At 48.7% G+C, this 21250-nt stretch overlaps 1 protein-coding gene across 6 annotated transcripts in view; it reads left to right on the top strand.

The window, feature by feature from the left end:
- Positions 1-21250, top strand: part of TMEM102 (transmembrane protein 102) — a 169212-nt gene that overhangs the window by 8117 nt on the left and 139845 nt on the right. The gene's annotated exons all lie outside the window — the stretch shown is intronic.

Below are 21250 nucleotides of genomic sequence, written 5' to 3'. Positions count from 1 at the left end.
AAGGCCATTCACTAGGCGTCACGGACTGATAAAGGAGAGATCTCTGTTTATACAGCTGGGTTCCTGTTATACATTTGCTCAAGAGCTCAAGTTAATGGTTTTTAGCTAATGCACCCTTGGAGAAGGAAAAATGGGGATTTGGGGGCCCGTTTCAGACTGACTGCACAGTCAGATTTTGGGGTTTGGGAAACCCATTCCTTCAGACCCAAACAGCTGGAGGACTCCAGGTTGAGATCCTTTTTTAATTTTTATTTTTGGACAGCCAAGTCTTCAATATACACAGAGGAGTTTGAACTTTCTGCTCTTCTCCCTACTGAATCCTTGATTTACAAAAGAGGGGTTGCCAACTGACCGTGGCTGTGACTGCTCCTGTGCTTTCGGCAGCAGTCCAATGGGGAGATACGAGCAGCTAATGTTTTCTCTGGGTGAGGAATAGGGCATGATTGCTGGGCTAACCTGTGCAGATCCCACTGCGCTTTGCAGGCACAGTAACAGATGCTAACTGGAAAGTTGGCCGCCCTGAGCCAAAAAAACCCTGCTCCTCTCTCTCCTCTGGGTCATTCCACGCCAAATCACCTGTTGCCGTGTGCTTTGTTTTTTAATTAAATAATCAATAAAACTTAATTTTTAAAATATATCAGATGGCATTGTAACCTAAGAGGGTACAATTTTAACTATTCTCACGAATGTGTGAGTTATTTCAGGCTCAGTGAGACCTTAAACCTGTACAAATAATATATTTTTTTGGTGAAAAATTTACATCAAAATCAATTTGTTTTATAACCACAAAAAACACCCTCCTTATTTTTAAAACATAACAAGTACGTGGTTAGCCCATTCTACAAAAAAATACTATGATACCATGTGATAGTTGTGGTTTGTGCATTATGGCTTATCGAACCTAACGGGAATAAAATGACAAAAATTCACTTTGAATGGCCGGTGACCCTTTTCTGCGGCACTTAATACCATTTGCATACCTTATTTTGAAAGAGACCACAATTAGCTTCATTTTGATACCCAAATAAGCCCAAATGGTTGAAAAATAAGTGAAACAGGGGTTTCCCCCCAAACTGACGCAGAAATTGGAGTTAGCCTAAATTGCCCCAAAATCAGAATTTTTAAAAAATTCTCCTGCACCCGATTTTGGACCAAAAAATCTAAAAAAATTAATTTGAGGTTATCTCATTTGCACATAATTTTTTTAAAGAAAATCTGAGTTGTGAGAGCACGGCCCAGTATTAAAATCAGGTGATTTGGCGTGGAATGACCCCCTCCACATTTTCGCCTCCGGGTAACTGAAAACGGCTGCATGCACACACTGCAACCCCCTAGGGCAGATTTTCTCCAATCTTGTCCCCTCCAAATGTCCTGGCATGCTGGCAGGCGCTCATGGGACTTGTAGTCCAGCGCCCAGGTCCATGCTGCAGAAAGCAGCCCTTAGATTCCAATGAGGGTTTGCTGATGTGTTTGCTAGGCTTGCCTGCAGAGGGCGCCAGAGGATTGCTTTTATAAACCCCCTTTTTTTTCCAACCAGCCTTGTGACAAATCAAATTATTCTTGCAAGGAGGGCAGTGGTGGAGAGGAGATAAGAGCTGCCTAATAATAATAATAATAATAAATAATTTTTATTTATACCCCGGCCATGTTGTTCATGCCACTTCTTCTTATCTGAAGAAGTGTGCATGCACACGAAAGCTCATACCAAGAACTAACTTAGTTGGTCTTTAAGGTGCTACTGGAAGGAATTTTTTTACTTTGACTATGGCAGACCAACACGGCTACCTACCTGTAACTGGAACCATGTTGTTGTTGTTGTTGTTGTTGAGTCGTTTAGTGGTGTCCGCCTCTTTGTGACCCCCTGGACCAGAGCACGCCAGGCCCTCCTGTCTTCCACTGCCTCCCGAAGTTCGGTCAAACTCATGCTGGTCGCTTCAAGAACACTGTCCCACCATCTCGTCCTCCGTCATCCCCTTCTCCTTGTGCCCTCCATCTTTCCCAACATCAGGGTCTTTTCCAGGGAGTCTTCTCTTCTCACGAGGTGCCAGTGGCGTAGCGTGGGGGGTGCAGGGGGGGCCGGCCGCACCGGGCGCAACATCTGGGGGTTAGGGTTAGGGGGTGCAAATCCACGGGTTAGGGGGCGCAAATCCACGGGTTAGGGGGCGCAAATTACTTGCCTTGCCCCGGGTGCTGACAACCCACGCTACGCCACTGCGAGGTGGCCAAAGTCTTGGAGCCTCAGCTTCACAATCTGTCCTTCCAGTGAGCACTCAGGGCTGATTTCCTTCAGAATGGAGAGGTTGGATCTTCTTGCAGTCCATGGGACTCTCAAGAGTCTCCTCCAGCACCAGAATTCAAAAGCATCCATTCTTCGGCGATCAGCCTTCTTGATGGTCCAGCTCTCACTTCCATACATCACTACTGGGAAAACCAGAGCTTTAAACACTGACAACTGGGAAACACTGGCCTGCAAGCGCTCCAGTTGGAGAACAGCCTTTACCAAAGGTGCCATGGGCTTTGAAGACACTCGAACTCAGGACGCAAGGGAGAAACACGCTAAGAGGAAGGCACGCTTGGCAAATCCACACCGTGATCAACTCCCGCCCGGAAACCTATGTCCCCACTGTGGAAGGACGTGTGGGTCCAGAATTGGCCTCCCTAGTCACTTACGGACTCACTGTTAAAACCGCATTTATGGGAGACAATCTTACTCGGCTACGAGGGATCGCCAAAGAAGATTGTTTGGCTCTTGAGCTGCTCATTTCAAATCTAGCCCGCCTGGCGGAACCAGAATGAAACTTTCTAAGCCTTCAGAGGCTTACGATGCGGCAGGTGCAGAGCTGGGAGTTTTTGGAAGCTGCCGGGAGCCTGCCTGGATTATGAAAATGCAATCCTCTGTCAGAAAGTCCTTCCTTTCCAAAATGGGAAGGGGGGTGGGCAGGAAAGAGCCAAGCCCTATTTGCATATGCAAATGGGGAAATCATGCAAACAGGGTCTCTTTCCCTATCAAAGAAAGCTAGGTTGGAGCAAAAATCTCAGGGCTTTAATCTCATCCCTGCGCATCCACCTCGAAAAATGATTCCCTACGGGGCACCCAGAGGTCAAGCAAGGATCTGTTTGCAGGCTGTTATAAACAAAAATCTGCCCTTATTTCCTTATGGGGAACACAAGAGCCCTTATATGATTTGATTCCCTCCCTCTCTTTCTTTTTTCTTTTCCTTTCTCCTCCTGCGATGGGGCTACATTTTAATATTTTAATGTTTCAATATTTTAATGTTGTATTTTAATTTTTTTTTTAAGTTGTAATCATTCAACTTGTTTTTATTATTGCTTGATAGCCGCCTTGAGCCTGGCCTTGGATGGGGAGGGCGGGGTATAAATAAAAATAATTATTATTATTATTATTATTATTATTATTATTATTATTATTATTGAGTCCTTTGTAGGTTCTCCATCGGTCGGAGAAAGTAACAGAGGCCAACCAGATAATATTGAGAATCAAAGCAGCTCGTAAGCCTGATCTTTATTGATCTGTTGCAACAGGGTGCCCCCTTCACATGCAGGAGGAGGAGGACCCAGAACAAAGGTGTGCCCACCCTTATATAGACACTTTAAATTGCCCACCCTGGAGTCCAAGACCACCCCCAGACACATCATACCTACTTCACAGAAAAGGCGGTCTACAGCAGAAATCTGAGTGTGTTGTTTACCTCCTGTCTGGCAGGTTGCCTGTTAATGCTTACTTGATTGGATACCCTGGGGAGCCTGGCCATTCCTTTGTAGTGATAAATACTTAGTTCCTGGGCCAGGTCACAGGCTCACACCCTATTCAAACACAGACATACCCTCAAGACAGGATTTGTGAAGGAAAAGACAATGGGGAGGCTTTTCCACTTTGACCTTGCAGAGGAAACACCTGGTCAGCCTGGGAGTCAAAATGGCTCCATGGCTGCTCTCCTGTGCAGCTTCAGACATGTGGCCTATATATCTATGTACATGTTTTTGCCTGGTACATTTATGAATCTTTATTATACACATAATGGGATGTGGGTGGCGCTGTGGATTAAACCACAGAACCTAGGACGATCGGAAGGTTGGTGGTTCGAATCCCCGTGACGGGGTGAGCTCCCGTTGCTCTGTCCCTGCTCCTGCCAACCTAGCAGTTCAAAAGCACACCTGTGCAAGTAGATAAATAGGTACCGCTCCGGCGTATTATATGTATTATATACATAAGACCTTAATTTATTTATTTCAGGGCGCAGTTTGTCCCTCCCCAGGGGAGAATCTGCTGCAGGCGGAAATTCCCCCTCCTGCAAAGTCTTGCCTCCGCCCGCCCTCCCCGGCTGCAAAACGTGGGTGAGAGAGAAGGGGACTTGTAGGCCCTGCCTCGCTCGCCCTTCTGGCCTTGCCTCCGTCTTCCGGGCGACTCTCAAATCCCTCATGTCAGCGCTAATCTTTAAAGCCCCCTTTCTGGCACCCTTCCCGAAAAAGAGAGAGAGTTTTGACCCCGGGAGGCCGCTCGAAATCCGGGCGAGCCGAGATGTCCTGGCTTTCGGAAGAGGGAAAAGTGGGAAATTAAAAGACAACAACCAATTGCGGCTTAACGGAGCTGGTTATGAAATTGACTGGGTCCAGACAGATGGTGGGGGTGGCAAAGGGAGCCCTTATTAAGCATCGCCAGGAAAAAGAGGACACAAGATTTGCATGTGCCAATGGCTTTAGCTGTTTGTTTCTCGCTAGGATTTAAGAACAGAGCCGGCCGGATCAGGCCAAAGAGTCCTGCATTCTGTTTTCATGGGGGCCAACCGGATTTAACCACCCCCCCATGGGAAACCTGCAAGCACAGGAGCCTTCTACCCTCCTGTGGCTTCGGGCGACTGGTATCCAGTGTTGTTTTTGTATTTGAGGTTGAATCCTGACAAGACAGAAGTACTGTTTTGGGGGGACAGGGGGCGGGAGGGTATGGGGGACTGCCTGGTCCTGAATGGGGCGACTGTGCCCCCGAAGGACCAGGTGCGCAGCCTGGGAGTCATTTTGGACTCTCAGCTGTCCATGGAAGCGCAGGTCAGTTCTGTGTCCAGGGCAGCTGTCTACCAGCTCCATCTGGTACGCAGGATGAGACCCTCGCTGCCCGCGGACTGTCTGGCCAGAGTGGTGCATGCTCTGGTTATCTCCCGCTTGGACTACTGCCATGTGCTCTACGTGGGGCTACCTTTGAAGGTGACCCGGAAACTGCAACTAATCCAGAATGCGGCAGCTAGACTGGTGACTGGGAGTGGCTGCCGAGACCACATAACACCGGTCCTGAGAGAACTTCTTTGGCTCCCAGGACGTTTCTGAGCACAATTCAAAGTGTTGGTGCTGACCTTGAAAGCCCTAAACGGCCTCAAAGGCCCAGTAGACCTGAAGGAGCGTCTCCACCTCCATCGTTCAGCCCGGACACTGAGGTCCAGCTCCGAGGGCCTTCTGGCGGTTCCTCACTGCGAAAAGCAAAGCTACAGGGAACAACAACATCTTATTATTTATACTGCGCCCATCTGGCTGGGTTTTACGGATCAATGGCCTCATTAGATAGTAAAATTCATGTTAAATTGCTGTTTTAAGGGTTGTTTTTAAAAGTCTGGAGCGGATTAATCCATTTTGCATTACTTTCTATGGAAAAGCGTGCCTTGGTTTTGGAACGCTTTGGTTTTGGAACGGATTAAGTTTGAGAACCAAGGTACCACTGTATATTACATCACTATATATGCACTCTACAATTCCACGCATGCTTGCCTAGTATCTAGGTACACAACTGTTATTATCTAAATACCTTCATGGTTTATTTATACACTCCTATGCTTTTTATAAATATGTTCCAAATATCGTTCTACTTGTCCATACAAAGTCTATGTCTGTAAGCAATCCATTCACAAATTGCAAGTTTTGTCATGTATTCAGTCCATTGACTAACAAGTGTATCTTCCCAGTGCATCAATATCAGTCTTTCGGCATGAAAAATCCATTTACAGTGTCCAATTGTCAAATTCTATATAGAAGGCACGTAATTCAAAAGAATATTTTCCTTTGAAAAATTTAACTTTTTTTCTGCACAGTCATGTTTATACAATCCAATACTTTATCCCAAAACCTTGTAAGCCTCAAATATATAAAAGGATGTCACATAGAGGAGGGAGAAAGGTTGTTTTCTGCTGCTCCAGAGAAGCGGACACGGAGCAATGGATCCAAACTACAAGAAAGAAGATTCCACCTAAACATTAGGAAGAACTTCCTGACAGTAAGAGCTGTTCGACAGTGGAATTTGCTGCCCAGGAGTGTGGTGGAGTCTCCTACTTTGGAGGTCTTTAAGCAGAGGCTTGACAACCATATGTCAGGAGTGCTCTGATGGTGTTTCCTGCTTGGCAGGGGGTTGGACTCGATGGCCCTTGTGGTCTCTTCCAACTCTAGGATTCTATGATTCTAGGACACTGTAAAAAACACGTGTTTCAAATAAGCTTTATCCTTATTCCTGTCTCCAACCCCCTGCAGTGCAGCGCAGTCCTTTCCTACATAAATGTAAGAGTCCAGTAATTCCAAATAACATTTTCTGTTGTATATCCTAGTTTAAGATCCATAGGCACCTTTGCTTCAGAAGCTAAAATGCCAAACAATTCAAAGTCCATACGAGGGACACGGCTCGCCGCAAAGCACCCTGGGACCCGTAGTTTTGTTAAGGGCGCCGGGACTTCTAGCTCGGTGCAGGGGGAACTATAATTCCCAGGATTCTTGGGAGCAAGTTGCTCGCTTTTAAACTGCACGATGGCGCGATTGGCGCTTGCAGAGAATTTCCCCTTCCAAGAACTCGCCTAATCTCATTTGCCAACGCTACTTAAGCCGGTGACCGGCCACGCAGCTCTCTAATTAATTAATAAGCCAATTAGCGGCGTGATTAAGAGCTTCCTTTTGACCGCCCTGTCCGTCAAGTGCGGCGGGTGATGCCTGAGTTTTAGCGTGATGGAAGAGCGTCTTTCTCCCCACCCCAACCCCCTAAATCAATCGAGGCGGCAGAAGGATGATCAGAGAGGCTTAAATTCTGAGCAAATTCGGACGTGGTCTAGAATAACAAGGGATTTATTCGGGGCCTGCCCTGGAATAATGAATATTAGGCCTGGCTTCGACATCATCGCCAGCAGGGGGAAGCAGCTTTATAGAGAAACGCGGAGAGGTTAACCTCCACCTGCCCTCCTCCCCCCAAAAATATTAGCTGCATCATAAGGAGGCGGGGGAGAGAGAGGGAAGCCACAAGATCAAAGACACCGGCCGCTTGAAATTTATTGCATCTCTTTCCCGCGTTTCGCAAGTCCCTGATTCAGCAACCGCTGCAGAAAATAAATATTAGAGCTGGGAACCGGAATTAATGAAGGGCAGGCTGGGAAAAGCGATTCCCAAAGCTGTCCTCCCTTTACACACACACCTAGGGATGTGAAAATCCAATTTTCCTCTTCCCAGTCTCCCCCAAGTTCAGGAAACAGCCACCCAGACGATCCAAAGGGAGGGACTTTTTTTAATTTGGAGGAAAGGGGAGGAAGAAGAGGCGACGCGATCCGGGTTGACGAAATCGCGCCTGGCATTGAAGAAGCGTTCCTCCATCTCCTGTAACAACAGAACGTGGGGATACGCAAAGTAACCGGACGCCGGAAGGTTCGGAAGCGAGAAAAGGAATTTCTCTGCTGTGCAGCGCAGGGTTCAACGGCGGAACTCCCTGCCACATGAGGGAGTGATGGCCACTCACCTGGATGGCTTTGAAAGACGATTGGGCAAATTCATGGAGGAGGAGGAGCTGACCCGGAAACTCCAGCGGGTGCAGAATGCCGCGGCGAGGCTCCTTACAGGGTCCTTGCCACGGGATCACATTCATCCAGTGCTTTACCAACTGCAGGGTCAGGATTAAGGTGCTGGTTTTGACCTTTAAAGCCCTATACGACCTAGGACCCTTGTACCTACGGGTCCGCCTCTCCTGGTACGCCCTGCGGTAGTGGCGTTGCGTGGGTTGTCAGCACCCAGGGCAAGGCAAGTAATTTACGCCCCCTAACCCGTGGATTTGCGCCCCCTAACCCCCAGATGTTGCACCCGGTGCGGCCGGGCCCCCCCTGCACCCCCCACGCTACGCCACTGCCCTGCGGAGAGGTCCACAAATGACAACACCTTGGAGGTCCCAGGCTGCAAGGTGGTTAGATTGGTCTCAACTAGGGCCAGGGCCTTTTCAGTACTGGCCCCGACTTGGTGGAACGCTCTGTCACAAGAGACTAGGGCCCTGAGGGACTTGACATCTTTCCGCAGGGCCTGCAAGACAGAGCTGTTCCGCCTGGCCTTTGGTTTGGACTCAGTCTGACCCTTATGTTTCCCTCCCCTTATGGTTTTGATTTATCAGCTACTTTAAAATGAGGCTGCATTTTAAATTGCATTTTAACCTGTATTTTCAATTGTGTCCCCCCCCTCTCTTTCCCCCCTATTATGTTTTTACTGTGATTTTATTTTATTGGTGTTAGCCGCCCTGAGCCCGGCTCTGGCTGGGGAGGGCAGGGTATAAATAATAATAATAATAATTATTATTATTATTATCATCATCATCGTTATCATTATTATCATCGATGGCTTCTAGCCAGGATGGCCATGCTCCGCCACCACAGCTGGAGGAAGCAATGCTTCTGAATACCAGTTGCTAGAAGCTGAAGGAGAGCAGAGGGCTCGGATCCTGTGTTCGAATCTTGTTCGCTGGTTTCCCATAATGGACATCTGGTTGGCCACTGTGAGAACAAGTTGCTGAACTGGAAATTCTGATCCAGCAAGACCCTTCTTGTTTTCTTACACAGATTGTGTTTTTAAAGAGTCACCGTGAAAATCGTCCGAATTTAAGCGTGCGGTTTCTCCTGAATATACAGTTTTCCTGCACTCAGTTTTGCTGAAAATACAGTGGTGCCTTGCAAGACGAAAAGAATCCGTTCTGTGATTCTCTTCGTCTAGCGGTTTTTTCGTCTTGCGAAGCAAGCCCATTGACGGATTAGCGCTATTAGTGGCTTTTAGCGGCTTATCTGCTGATCGGATCAGCTGATAAGTGGCTTAGAAAAAGGGGGGGGGAGGAAAAAAAACCAGCAGGAACTCGCAAGACATTGTCGTCTTGCGAAGCAAGCCCATAGGAAATTCGTTTTGCGAAGCACCTCCAAAACGGAAAACTCTTTCGTCTAGCGAGTTTTCCGTCCTGCGAGGCATTCGTCTTGCGGGGCACCACTGTACACAGTTTCGCCAATGCAAGCTTTGCCCACCCCACACACATAATGAATTTTGCACGCTATTTTCACGCTCGTTTCTAAGCTGGGCTGGGCTGTCACCAGTATGCTGATGACGCTCAGCTCTATCCGCTGATGGATGGCCACACGGACTCGATCCTGGACACACTGACCAGATGCTTGGAAGCTGTGGCTGGATGGTTTCGTGGGAGCCGATTGAAACAAAATCCTTCGAAGACAGAGGTCCTCTGGCTGGGTCGGGACGGCATGGGGATGAAGGACCAACTCCCTTCTCTTGCGGGGGCCCAATTAGTGCCATTCCCTTCCGTTAAGAGTTTGGGTGTAATCCTTGACAACTACCTGACATTCAGAAGACATCTTAAGGCAGCCCTGTTCCGGGAAGTTTTTAACGTGTGATATTTTAGTGTATTTTTGGTTTCTATGGAAGGCGCCCAGAGTGGCTGGGGAGGCCCAGCCAGATGGGCGGAGGTACAAATAATAAATTATTATTATTATTATTATTATTATTATTATTATTATTATTATTATTATTATCCTTGACACCTCCCTTTCCATGGAGGCGCAGGTGACAGCAACAGCCAAGGCAACATTTTTCCACCTTTGCCGCATCAATCAGTTGGTCCCTTCCCTTTCCCGCCCTGACCTGGCCACAGTGATCCATGCGACGGTCACCTCCAGGCTTGACTACTGTAATCCGCTCTACGCAGGGCTGCCCTTGAAGCTGTCCCAGAAACTCCAGCGGGTGCAGAATGCTGCAGCGAGGCTCCTCACGGGGTCCCTGCCATGGGAGCATATTCACCCAGTGCTTTTCCAGCTGCACTGGCTCCCGGTGGAGTACAGGGTCAGGTTCAAGGTGCTGCTTTTGACCTTTAAAGCCCTTCACAGCCTAGGACCCTCGTACCTATGGGACTGCCTCTCCTGGTATGCCCGCGGAGGACCTTAAGGTCCGTAAATAGAAACACCCTAGAGGTCCCGGGCCCTAAGGAAGTCAGATTAGCCTCAACCAGAGCCAGGGCCTTTTCAACACTGGCCCCGACCTGGTGGAACGCTCTGCTTCATGAGACCAGGGCCCTGTAGAGATGCAGGTTGCTTGCAACAGGATCCCTGAACCCACTACTTTGGGGGAATCCTTGCCCGGTGGGTGCAGTTTTTTCCCTAAATTATAGCTCTCCCCACAGGCCCTGACTCCCCTGGCAGGCTGAGATATCGCCGAGCCGAGCCAGGGAGTTCTGTCTAGGCAATTAGCAAATTGCCTTGGAAGAGGCCAGAGCTGCGAAAAGCTTTTTTTTTTTTTTAAAGAAATCTTTATTATTTATTATCGGAGAGCAGGAGAGGGAGAGAGAAAATGAGGGTTTTATAGCAGGAACGTAAACGCTGAATGTGGTCCATTATTCTGCTAATGGATTTCATTGCCTCGCACGGAGCTCTTTGCATAACAGGTCCCAGGAACCTCTGGAAATGCCTCTGGTGTGGAAGGGGGTGTTTCGGGATAAGTGCGGGAGGGAAATAAGGACCCCTCCCCAGCTATCGATCATGAAATTGGCTCTGGCTAGGTGGGTGGGTGGAGAGGAAATGGTGTGAGGGTTTTTTTCTTGCAGGGGGTGTTTATAAACCGCTCGGTCTGGAACACAGACGCGATGGATCGCAGCAAAGGACGGTGAAACCCAGTATACTGTTTCTGACGGTGGATAGCTCACAAGCAGGGTTCTCCACTGGCTCCCCCAGCATCTGAGACTCGGAGGCCTCTGCAAATGGAGGATTTCAGGCCAAAGAGGGGGGTGAAGAGAGGCTGGTACGCAGGATGAGACCCTCCCTGCCCGCGGACTGTCTGGCCAGAGTGGCGCATGCTCTGGTTATCTCTTGGACTACTGCAATGCGCTCTACATGGGGCTACCTTTGAAGGTGACCTGGTAACTGCAATTAATCCAGAATGCGGCAGCCAGACTGGGGACTAGGAGTGGCCACCAAGACCACATAACACCGGTCTGGAAAGACCTTCATTGGCTCCCAGGACGTTTCTGAGCACCGTGCCACCACCGAGAAGGCCCTCTGCCTGCTTCCCTGTAACTTGGCTTCTCGCAGGGAAGGAACCGTCAGAAGGCCCTCGGAGCTGGAGCTCAGTGTCCGGGCAGAATGATGGGGGTGGAGACGCTCCTTCAGGTATACTGGACCAAGGCCGTTTAGGGCCTTAAACGTCAGCACCAACACTTTGAATTGTGCTCAGAAACATCCTGGGAGCCAATGTAGGTCTTTCAAGACCGGTGTTATGTGGTCTCGGCGGCCGCTCCCAATCACCCGTCTGTCTGCTGCATTCTGGATTAGTTGTAGTTTCCGGGTCACCTTCAAAGGTAGCCCCACATAGAGCGCATTGCAGTAGTCCAAGCGGGAGATAACCAGAGCATGCGCCACTCTGGTGAGACAGTCTGCGGGCAGGAAGGGTCTCATCCTGCCCACCAGATGGAGCTGGTAGACAGCTGCCCTAGACACAGAGCTGACCTCCACCTCCATGGACAGCGGTGAGTCCAGAATGGCTCCCAGGCTGCGCACCTGGTCCTTCGGGGGCACAGCTGCCCCATTCAGGACCAGGGAGTCCCCCACACCTGCCCACCCCCTGTCCCCTAAAAAACAGTACTTCTGTCTTGCCAGGATTCAACCTCAATCTGTTAGCCGCCATCCATCCTCCAACCGCCTCCAGACAGCGATGCTTCTGAATCCCAGTTGCTCAAAACAACAGGAAGGGAGAGGGATCTTGAGTTCGAATCCTGATTGCTGGTATCCTTTGGGGCACCTGCCTGGCCACAAAGGCTGCAATCGTCAGCTGGCTTCAAACCTATGGAAACTGCTCCATTTAGCGGGGTTCAGTCTACAACCCACTCTGCACATCAGGGTTCGGGGTTCGGGTGTCCGCCAGAGCCAGAAGTCCTGCCCCACCCAATACACGCAGTTCCCACTTTGGCCATCAGGGGGCAGTAGCCGCCTTCAGGTCCCTGTCTTGGCTGGGGCTGAGCCAATAGCCTTTGGCCACCGGACAGGGAGCTGTCAGCGAACAGAAACACTTATGAAAATTTGATAGGCGCACCCATTAATTACAGCTCTCCGGAGAGCCGTCTTCTCCCGCTTTAAGTGCCTCTTCAATCGCTTCCGCTTCTGGAAAGGACTCGGACTCCTGGGTTCTCTGCTCGGCTTTGGGCCTTCTAGCGTTGTCAGATCTGAAGTCTCCAGGTTGGGCGGCCAAACCTCCAGGTAGCAGAGAGGAGGTTTGAATCTCCAGGTCAGCAGATTAAAGGATTCGGCTGACGGTCTGAAAAGGTCACGGCACAAAAGGAAAAGGAACGAGGAGGGGAGAGGAGAGAGACGAAGAGCAAGCCGCCAAATTCTTGACATTCGAAGGTTCTTCCGATGACCAGGCGGAATCAGAGGAGGACACAGGCATTTCGAATTTCAGTGGCGCCTTGATAACCAGATAATAATATTATTTAATATTTTAATGTTTCAATATTTTAATCTTGTTTTTAAGTTGTATTCATTCAACTTGTTTTTATTATTGCTTGTTAGCCGCCCTGAGCCCAGCCTTGGCTGGGGAGGGTGGGGTATAAATAAAAAATATTATTATTATTATAACGCAGATATTATTTTGCTTCTTGACCCCTGTGCAACTGTACTCATTCTGCATTCCTACCCTATAGTTTCACTTCTTGCCTTTGAACTTTCCTCCATCGCCGTAACACCCCTCTCGTGCACATTAGAAAACGGCGTCAACCCAAAAAATCCTTCGCGCACACACCCAGAGAAAAAGCACTCTGCGCATGCTCAGAGGCGCTGGTGCTCAAACCGAGCATCCTTTCTCCAGGCGCTGGGAACGTGGCAGTCTGAACTAAGAAGAGTCCGTCATGAATAATAGCAGAGAGACAGGAATTAAAGAACCTTTTAAAGAGGGTGAAAGAGGAGAGCGCAAAATATGGTCTGAAGCTCAACATCCAAAAAACGAAGATCGTGGCCACTGGGCCCATCACCTCCTGGCAAATAGAAGGGGAAGAAATGGAGGCAGGGAGAGATTTTACTTTCTTGGGCTCCATGATCACTGCAGATGGTGACAGCAGCCACGAAATTAAAAGACGCCTGCTCCTTGGGAGAAAAGCAATGGCAAACCTAGACAGCATCTTAAAAAGCAGAGACATCACCTTGCCAACAAAGGTCCGTATAGTAAAAGCTCTGGTTTTCCCAGTAGTGATGTATGGAAGTGAGAGCTGGATCATAAAGAAGGCTGATCGATGAAGAATGGATGCTTTTGAATTCTGGTGCTGGAGGAGACTCTGGAGAGTCCCATGGACTGCAAGAAGATCCAACCTCTCCATTCTGAAGGAAATCAGCCCTGAGTGCTCACTGGAAGGACAGATCCTGAAGCTGAGGCTCCAAGACTTTGGCCACCTCATGAGAAGAGAAGCCTCCCTGGAAAAGACCCTGATGTTGGGAAAGATGGAGGGCACAAGGAGAAGGGGACGGCGGAGGACGAGATGGTTGGACAGTGTTCTCAAAGGGACCAGCATGAGTTTGACCAAACTGGGGGAGGCAGTGGAAGACAGGAGGGCCAGGCATGCTGTGGTCCAGGGGGCCACGAAGAGTCGGACACGACTAAAGAACAACAAGAAGAATAAAACAGCGTGGACCAAAAAAACCCTTCGCACACCCACCCAGAGAAAAAGCACTCTGCGCATGCTCAGAGGCGATGGGGCTCAAACCCAGTATCCTTTCTCCAGGAGCTGGGAACGTGGCACTAAGAACGAGAACTGGGAACGTGAACTAAGAAGAGTTCGTCATGAATAATAGCAGAGAGACAGGATCCGAAAGAGACTTTCCGCGGCGTCTCCTGGGATGTGGGACGGCCATGTGCTTCTTTGCTGCTCGCCCGCCAAATGTCACCACAGGCCCTGGGCAAAGCGGTTTGGGGGTGAACCAGCTGCCTTTTTTTTTTTTTAAAAAAATTTTTATTGGGTTTTCACTTTTTATATAGACAAAACCAACACACATAACACCAAGACAATTACAAACAAAACAACAAACATATATAATTCCCAAAAATCTTATTTTCTAACCCTGGTCCTTGACTTCCCCCCACCCCCTCCCTTGCATCCCTATTCCCAAATTTGTATCAGCAAATTGGCATTTCTTCCGTCTTAATATTAGTCCTTTTATAAAAAACAAAAATAAAATTTTCCCTAAGTTGGACCCCAGTTCTCTTCCCTCGATTTCTCATTTTTTCTTACATAATTTTCTTATTACTAAACCCCCTGGTCTTGAGTGTTGTTTAGATTTAATGCTTCCCTCCCTCCCATCCCCGCTATGCGTCCTTTCCCAAGACATGTCTAAAATAACAGTTTTTAGCCTGGGTTCCGCACATCCGAGGCTCTCAAATCCTTTCCAGTCCCTCTCCGCCGGTTTTGTTGGTAGTCCTTTTTGTCTGTCATCGGGTCTCGAAAGATTTCTTTAACAATCAGTCCAATCAGTCCATAGTCTCTTCCCATATTTAGAGGCAACTGCTGAGAAATCTCCAGTAGGTCTGAGTCTTGATGATAGTCAAAGTTAAAGTCTATGTGTAGGCCCCAATTGTACTTCTTTATTTCTAGTTCCTGAATTCCATAAACTCCCAGGGCCTCCACTTTCGTCTTCTGTATCTTTCGTAGACTTACACTGGATTTAATCCAATAGTCTCCTTGCTTGTGTTCTCCAGATGCCGGCTTCTGGTTAGTATTTTCCCACATAACTTGTTCTCTTTCTTGTTTTGTCTTCTCCTCTTCTTTGTTTATTATTTCAAATTCAGCTGTGGGTACTTTCTCACTCAGGTCATCATCACATTCAGCAGAACTACTTGTTTCCAAATCCAAGGTCATCAACTGTTTGCTCATAGCTGTAGTCTGCTCCTGTAAGGCTCCCACCAGTGAGAACATCCTTTCGATTTCTCTCAGTATCTTTCCACCCACAGCCATTGTAATTCCACAGAATTCCCCCTAGAGGGAATCTGGTTGCTGAATGATCTTTCCTCCAACAATCCTCTGTCCTGTTATTGTTTCTTTGTTTCCCACAATTTTAGTTCAATTGTAACTCCTTTTAATCCGGAGAGGTCTTAAGTAACAATTTTTCAGTGTTAACAGTCCATTTGACAGCTTTGACAGCTGTCAAACTCTGCTCCTCTACACAGGCTCCAAAGCAGATCGCTCCCGGGCCCGGGGGGGAGGGTTATTTGCCAAAAAACAAAGGCTCCTTCAACACTCCAATCTCCTAGTCAAGTTTGCTTTTCTAAATCTTGGAAGTTACTGTCTTTTTGAAACTCACCCTTTACAGGGTGGGCGCTCCAGCTTAGCTCTTGTTTCGTTGCTCTGGATTGTCTGCAAGGGGGGGGGGGTGGGGACTTCCTTTTAGCACACCCCCCGGTCGTCTCAAATTCAAAAGGTAAAAAATTTTAAAGTTCAGTTCCAAATTACTCACGGGTTCCTTTTTTCAGTCCAAATTTCAAGGAAGGAAGTCAGCGCTCTCCAGTTATGGCTCGCGGCTTCGCTCAGTGGCGGTAGCGATCGACTCTCAGTGCCGCGCCGTCCCCCGTATCCCCTCCGTAGCCTTTAAAAAGGCTCATTGCGAATCAGGGGGGGCGCTTAAGGCACCCGCCGAGTCCTCGGTCCGCAGGCTTCCGCGCCTGCGGTTTTTAAGGGTCCCCGTGTCGCCGGCACGGCTAAGACCCATCCACCGCTGAGCCGATTCCCTCCGGAGCTCGGAGGGAATCCGCCATTTCCAGATCGCGCCAACCCGGAAGTCCTGAACCAGCTGCCTGCACCAGCCCTGTCCCCTCCTCGTGCGAGAGGCGCATCCGTGTGTGAGAATTTAATGAGCCTCCGCTGTGGGGCTGAGGCCTTAGAGAGAGACAGAGAGAGGCAGAGAGAGAGAGAGGCAGAAAGATGGAGAGGGGATTTCGGAGTGGAGAAGACCTGGTTTATCACCCAAGCGGGCGGGCAGAGAGGGAGAGCTTTTCCCAGCGCCCTCTGCATAATTCACCGCCATGCCTGCCTCCCTGCTTGCCTTCACATGGACTAAGGTTTCTTGAGAAACAAGGCATCCCAAAATACAGATGTTGAACAGATTTGCGTGGAAATTCAACCCAGGGGAAGCGAGGAAGTCCCTTAAGAATGTTAATACGTATAATTTTTAATCAGATGAGGATTTGTGTTTGTCTCGTTTGTTTATAATTTTGTGAAAATTAATTGAAAAAATTGAAAAAACAAAAATGCAGATGTTGAGAGAGTGTGCCAAGGCGCTGTTTCTAACCTGCGGTATTTATAAAGGCTCGTACCCAGTGCTTTTTTCCCTGGGGGACACGGTTTGGGGGGCGCGTACCCCTAAACGTTTTGTGAGTCTAAGTTCGGCCTCACAGAGGGGCAATATTTCAGCATGAGTAGGGAAATGGATGCGCTGAAGCCCAAATTGATGAAAAAGGGAGAATGATAATAGTTCAAATTGAAATTCAGGGAGAGGATATATATTGGGTAAGAATCTATGGCCCAAAGCAGAATTTTTATAAAAGAATTTAGAAAATGAGAGTACCCCTAAACATTTTGTGAATCTACATTTAGCCTCATGGAGGGGCAGTATTTCAATATGAGTAGGGAAATGATGAAAAAAGATGAAAAAGGGAGAATGCTAATCGTTCAAGTTAAAGTTCAGGGAGAGATATTTGGTAGGGGTCTATGCCCCAAACAATAATAAAGCAGAATTTTATTTTAAAAACTAGAAAATGAGAGTACCCCTAAAAATTTAAAAGCACTGCCCAGCCTACTTTAATCCCTTTAATCGTGGAACTGTAGACATTTTTCGGTTGATATTTTATTGAGTTTCACTTACAAGATGGGAGGGGAAAGGGCATGAGAAAGAAAAATACAAAAAAAAAATGCGGTATATACAATAAGTGCAATCAATTACACTTCCACAGATTACCGTAAAGAAATAAATGTCGTCGGGTTATTAATGGCCTATGACGTTGCGTGGAAACTGGTTCCAAATGTCTATGCGTTAGTCCAGAGAAAGTCTACGTCAAGCCACTCCTAAATTGTGAGTGTTGTCGTATTGTCAATCCGTTGCAAGGGACCCCGTGGGGTCATCTAGTCCAACCACCTCACTATGCCCCCAAGAGAGAAAAAATAATTATAGAGTGGTAGATTGGGGGGGGTCATCTAGTCCAATCCCCTACAATGCAAGAATCTCATCTGTGACAGGCAGTTGAGGTGTGGAGCAAGCGGACAGCAGAAAAAAAAAAAGAATTTCCCCTCCTCTTGTAACACCAGAACTCCATTGAAGATGAATGTTGGGAAACTGAGGACAGAGAAAATAAAGTCCTTCCTCGCGCGGCACAGAGTTGAACTGCGGAACTCCCTGCCACAAAGCCGCTTGGATGGCATTGAAAGAGGATTAGAGGCAGAGGCTACCATGGAAGACTGCATGCTTCTGAATACTGCAGGTGAGGGCAATGTCTTGGGGGACCACTACGTAAGGCTATCGATGGCTGCAAGCAAGGCTGGATTTAGGTTTGATGAGGCCCTGAGCTACTGAAGGTAATGGTGGCCCTTTCTATGTCCAGCTCTCCTTTGTCAACAACAAATTGTCCCTGCTTTTTTGTGTTGAATATATGCTCTATGGTCACTGATGGACCTAATAGGTATCTCAAGCCATTTGCCCATGTTGCCCTGCAACCAGTCCATGCAGAATGTAGGCACCCTATATATAAAGGTAAAGGGACCCCTGACCATTAGGTCCAGTCATGACCAACTCTGGGGTTGCGGCGCTCATCTCGCTTTACTGGCCGAGGGAGCCGGCATACAGCTTCTGGGTCATGTGGCCAGCAGGACTGATCCGCTTCTGGCGAACCAGAGCAGCGCACGGAAACACCGTTTACCTTCCCATCGGAGCAGTACCTATTTATCTACTTGCACTTTTGACGTGCTTTCGAACTGCTAGGTTGGCAGGAGGCCAAACCAGTGATATTTTAGGGCGCAGGCTAGCGGGCGGGGCCCATGACTTACATCCTAGCAGCCCACACAACACAAAACCCTGTTGATGTAGGTAGGTTTTATTTTATTTGTTTTTTATCTTATATTTTGGAAATGTACATCCAGTTTTTCCCCCTTTACATTTTCTGGGGGGCCCAAGAGAGTGAGGGATGTGGGTGGCGCTGTGGTCTAAACCACTGAGCCTAGGACTTGCCGATCAGAAGGTTGGTGGTTCGAATCCCCGCAATGACGGGGTGAGCTCCCATGGCTCGGTCCCTGCTCCTGCCAACCTAGCAGTTCGAAAGCACGTCAAAGTGCAAGTAGATAAATAGGTACCACTCCGGCGGGAAGGTAAACGGCGTTTCCGTGCGCTGCTCTGGCTCGCCAGAAGCGGCTTAGTCCTGCTGGCCACATGATCCAGAAGCTGTACGCCGGCTCCCTCGGCCAATAAAGCGAGATGAGCGCTGCAACCCCAGAGTCGGCCACGACTGGACCTAATGGTCAGGGGTCCCTTTACCACGAGAGTGGGGCCCTAGGCTATAGCTTGTTTAGCTTATACGTGAATCCAGTACTGGCCATTACCCAGGATGGCTCTGTTCTCCCACCAGCAGGAGAAAGCAGGACGGGAGAGAGTGGCTCTTGTGTTCGAATCCTGGTTGCGGGTTTTCCTGGGGGGGGGGGGAAGGCTGGCCACTGTGGGAACAGGAGACGGCAGTCGGCCCAGCTGTAGGGCTCAACGGGTGCTCTCTTGCGTTGGGGCTTCAAACCTGTTAACAGAGAAATCCCTTGGACAAAGAACAAGGACCCCAGCCAGGAAAACTGGAGCAAAACAGCAGCCAGTCAGTTTGGTCTTGATTGAAGACTGTTGCAACCGGACTCCCACCTGCCACCAGGTGGAACAAGATGGAAGCCCCGAACAAAAGAGCCCCCCAAACTTTTATTAGCCGCTAATCCCCATGTAACACCCCCCCCCCAAAATACATCACTAATACATCATGAAAGGGGAGGTCTGGTGTCAGTAATCTGTGCATCCTGGACCCTGCCCCATGGTTCCCCTTGCCCTCCACTAAACACCCATCAAGTGTAACAAAAGAGATCTTTACATTTCCCTGTTTCCCAGCCAAGTTAATCACACCCTTTTGTCTCCATCTGGATTTGTTTTTTCTGGAATGGCACTCAGGTATCAGGATGCCAGGGATTATCACTCAGGCAGAGAGGCTGCTGAGGAGCTGAGCTCACCTGTCTATATGAATTTCTGAAGTTTTCCCAGTGAGCCAGTACAGAGAGACATTGATCAGTGAATTCTTACATTTGGTATCGTGCAGCAAAGGCCCTTTGAATAGACAGGAAGAAACTGCGACGAAGTGTTTTGCGGGGACAAATCACCAAAGCCACAAAAGCGATTGGGCTGGTTTTGGTAGTGGGCTGCACGTGCATGATATCTGCTGGAGGGGCAAACACCCCCTCCCAACCTGTACATAAATTACTGCAACAAATCTCAGGTTAGTTCCGGGTGTCCCTCTGACCCCAGTGAGCATGGCTAACCCCAGATGCACTCAAATTGTGGGAGAGATGGAGAGGTCAGGAATCCTCGTGTTGACAGATGAAGAGCCCTCTGCGCTCGCCTCCGGTTCTGGGCTGTTTCGTAATGCGTTTCCAAGCTGCACACCCCCCCACGAGATTCTCCTCTCTCTGGAGGCGATGGGTGCCCCCCCCCCACACCCAGATACGGTTCACCCCACAGATAACACATCAAACACACACACACATGCACACATCCAGGCGTACACAGGGACCCATCCGGCTTTATTTGAGCAGCATTACATAATAACTCCGTTGCTCTGCTCCTCCTGTTTGTTTTTTGAAACCTGTATGAAATTTTAATGCCGTGTGTGGAAGGGAGGCCAAAAAACCACGAGGCACAGTGCGCACAGTGCGCACGCCAGAGAGGCCCCACGGCGCATGGCACACCCACCGCTTTCCGAGAGAGGAAGGAACCCGTCAGGGTGTTTTTTTTCTTCTCCTCGTATTCAGGGTGAACCTCGTAGAGTTTCAGAGCTGGGCTCCCCAAAGGTCATCTAGTCCAACCCGCCCCCACAATGCAGGGATCGCAGCTTAGAGGAGCCCCGGGACAGGTTAACCTCTGCTTGGAAACCTCCGAGAGAGGAGAGTCCATCGAGGGAGTTTCTTACGACGTCGAACGGCTCTTAGCATCAGAAGGTTCTTCCTGACTTTTCGTCCGAATCTTCTTCCTTGTCATTTGAATCCATCTGTTTGGATAATAATAATAGTATTTTATTTATACCCTTCCTGGTTCAAAAACTGGGCTCAGGGTGTCTAACTACAAACTTAAAACACTTAATTACAAAAGCAGCATAAAATACAGTATAAAAACATGAATAACAATCAAATTCAAAAATCAATTTAGGGGAAATAAGCATTAGATAATCCCCAGGGCTAGCTGGCTGAATTGGTCCTACTTGGGCCAGCGATGAGACCAGGGGAGAATTAGCTGTGGGATCTCAGAGCAGGTGATCTTCATAAAAAGGGGAGGGGGAGGGAAGGAAGGAAGGGGAATAAAAGATCAGGCTGAATTCAAATTAAAGGCCAAGCGGAATAGCTCTGTCTTACAGGCCCGACGGAAGGAGGTTAAATCCTGCAGGGCCCTGGTCTCCTGGGACAGAGCAATCCACCAGGTTGGAGCCACCACTGAGAAGGCCCTGGCCCTGGTGGAGGATAGTCTGACTTCCTTAGGGCCCGGGACCTCTAAACTATGATTATACATGGACCTTAAGGTCTTCTGCGGGGCAGACCAGGAGAGGAGATCCCGGTTACCCTCCAGAGCAGCAGAAAACCAGCTTGCTCCATTTCCCAAGTGGCAGCAACTCTTCAGATATTTGAAGATGGCTATCGCATCTTCTGCATGCTAAACAT

The sequence above is a fragment of the Podarcis liolepis genome (assembly GCF_965112155.1).
Source record: "Podarcis liolepis genome assembly, chromosome: 13".
Taxonomy (NCBI): Eukaryota; Metazoa; Chordata; class Lepidosauria; order Squamata; family Lacertidae; genus Podarcis; species Podarcis liolepis.
The sequence above is the reverse complement of the archived record's forward strand: the minus strand, read 5'-3'. Positions and strand labels throughout refer to the sequence as shown.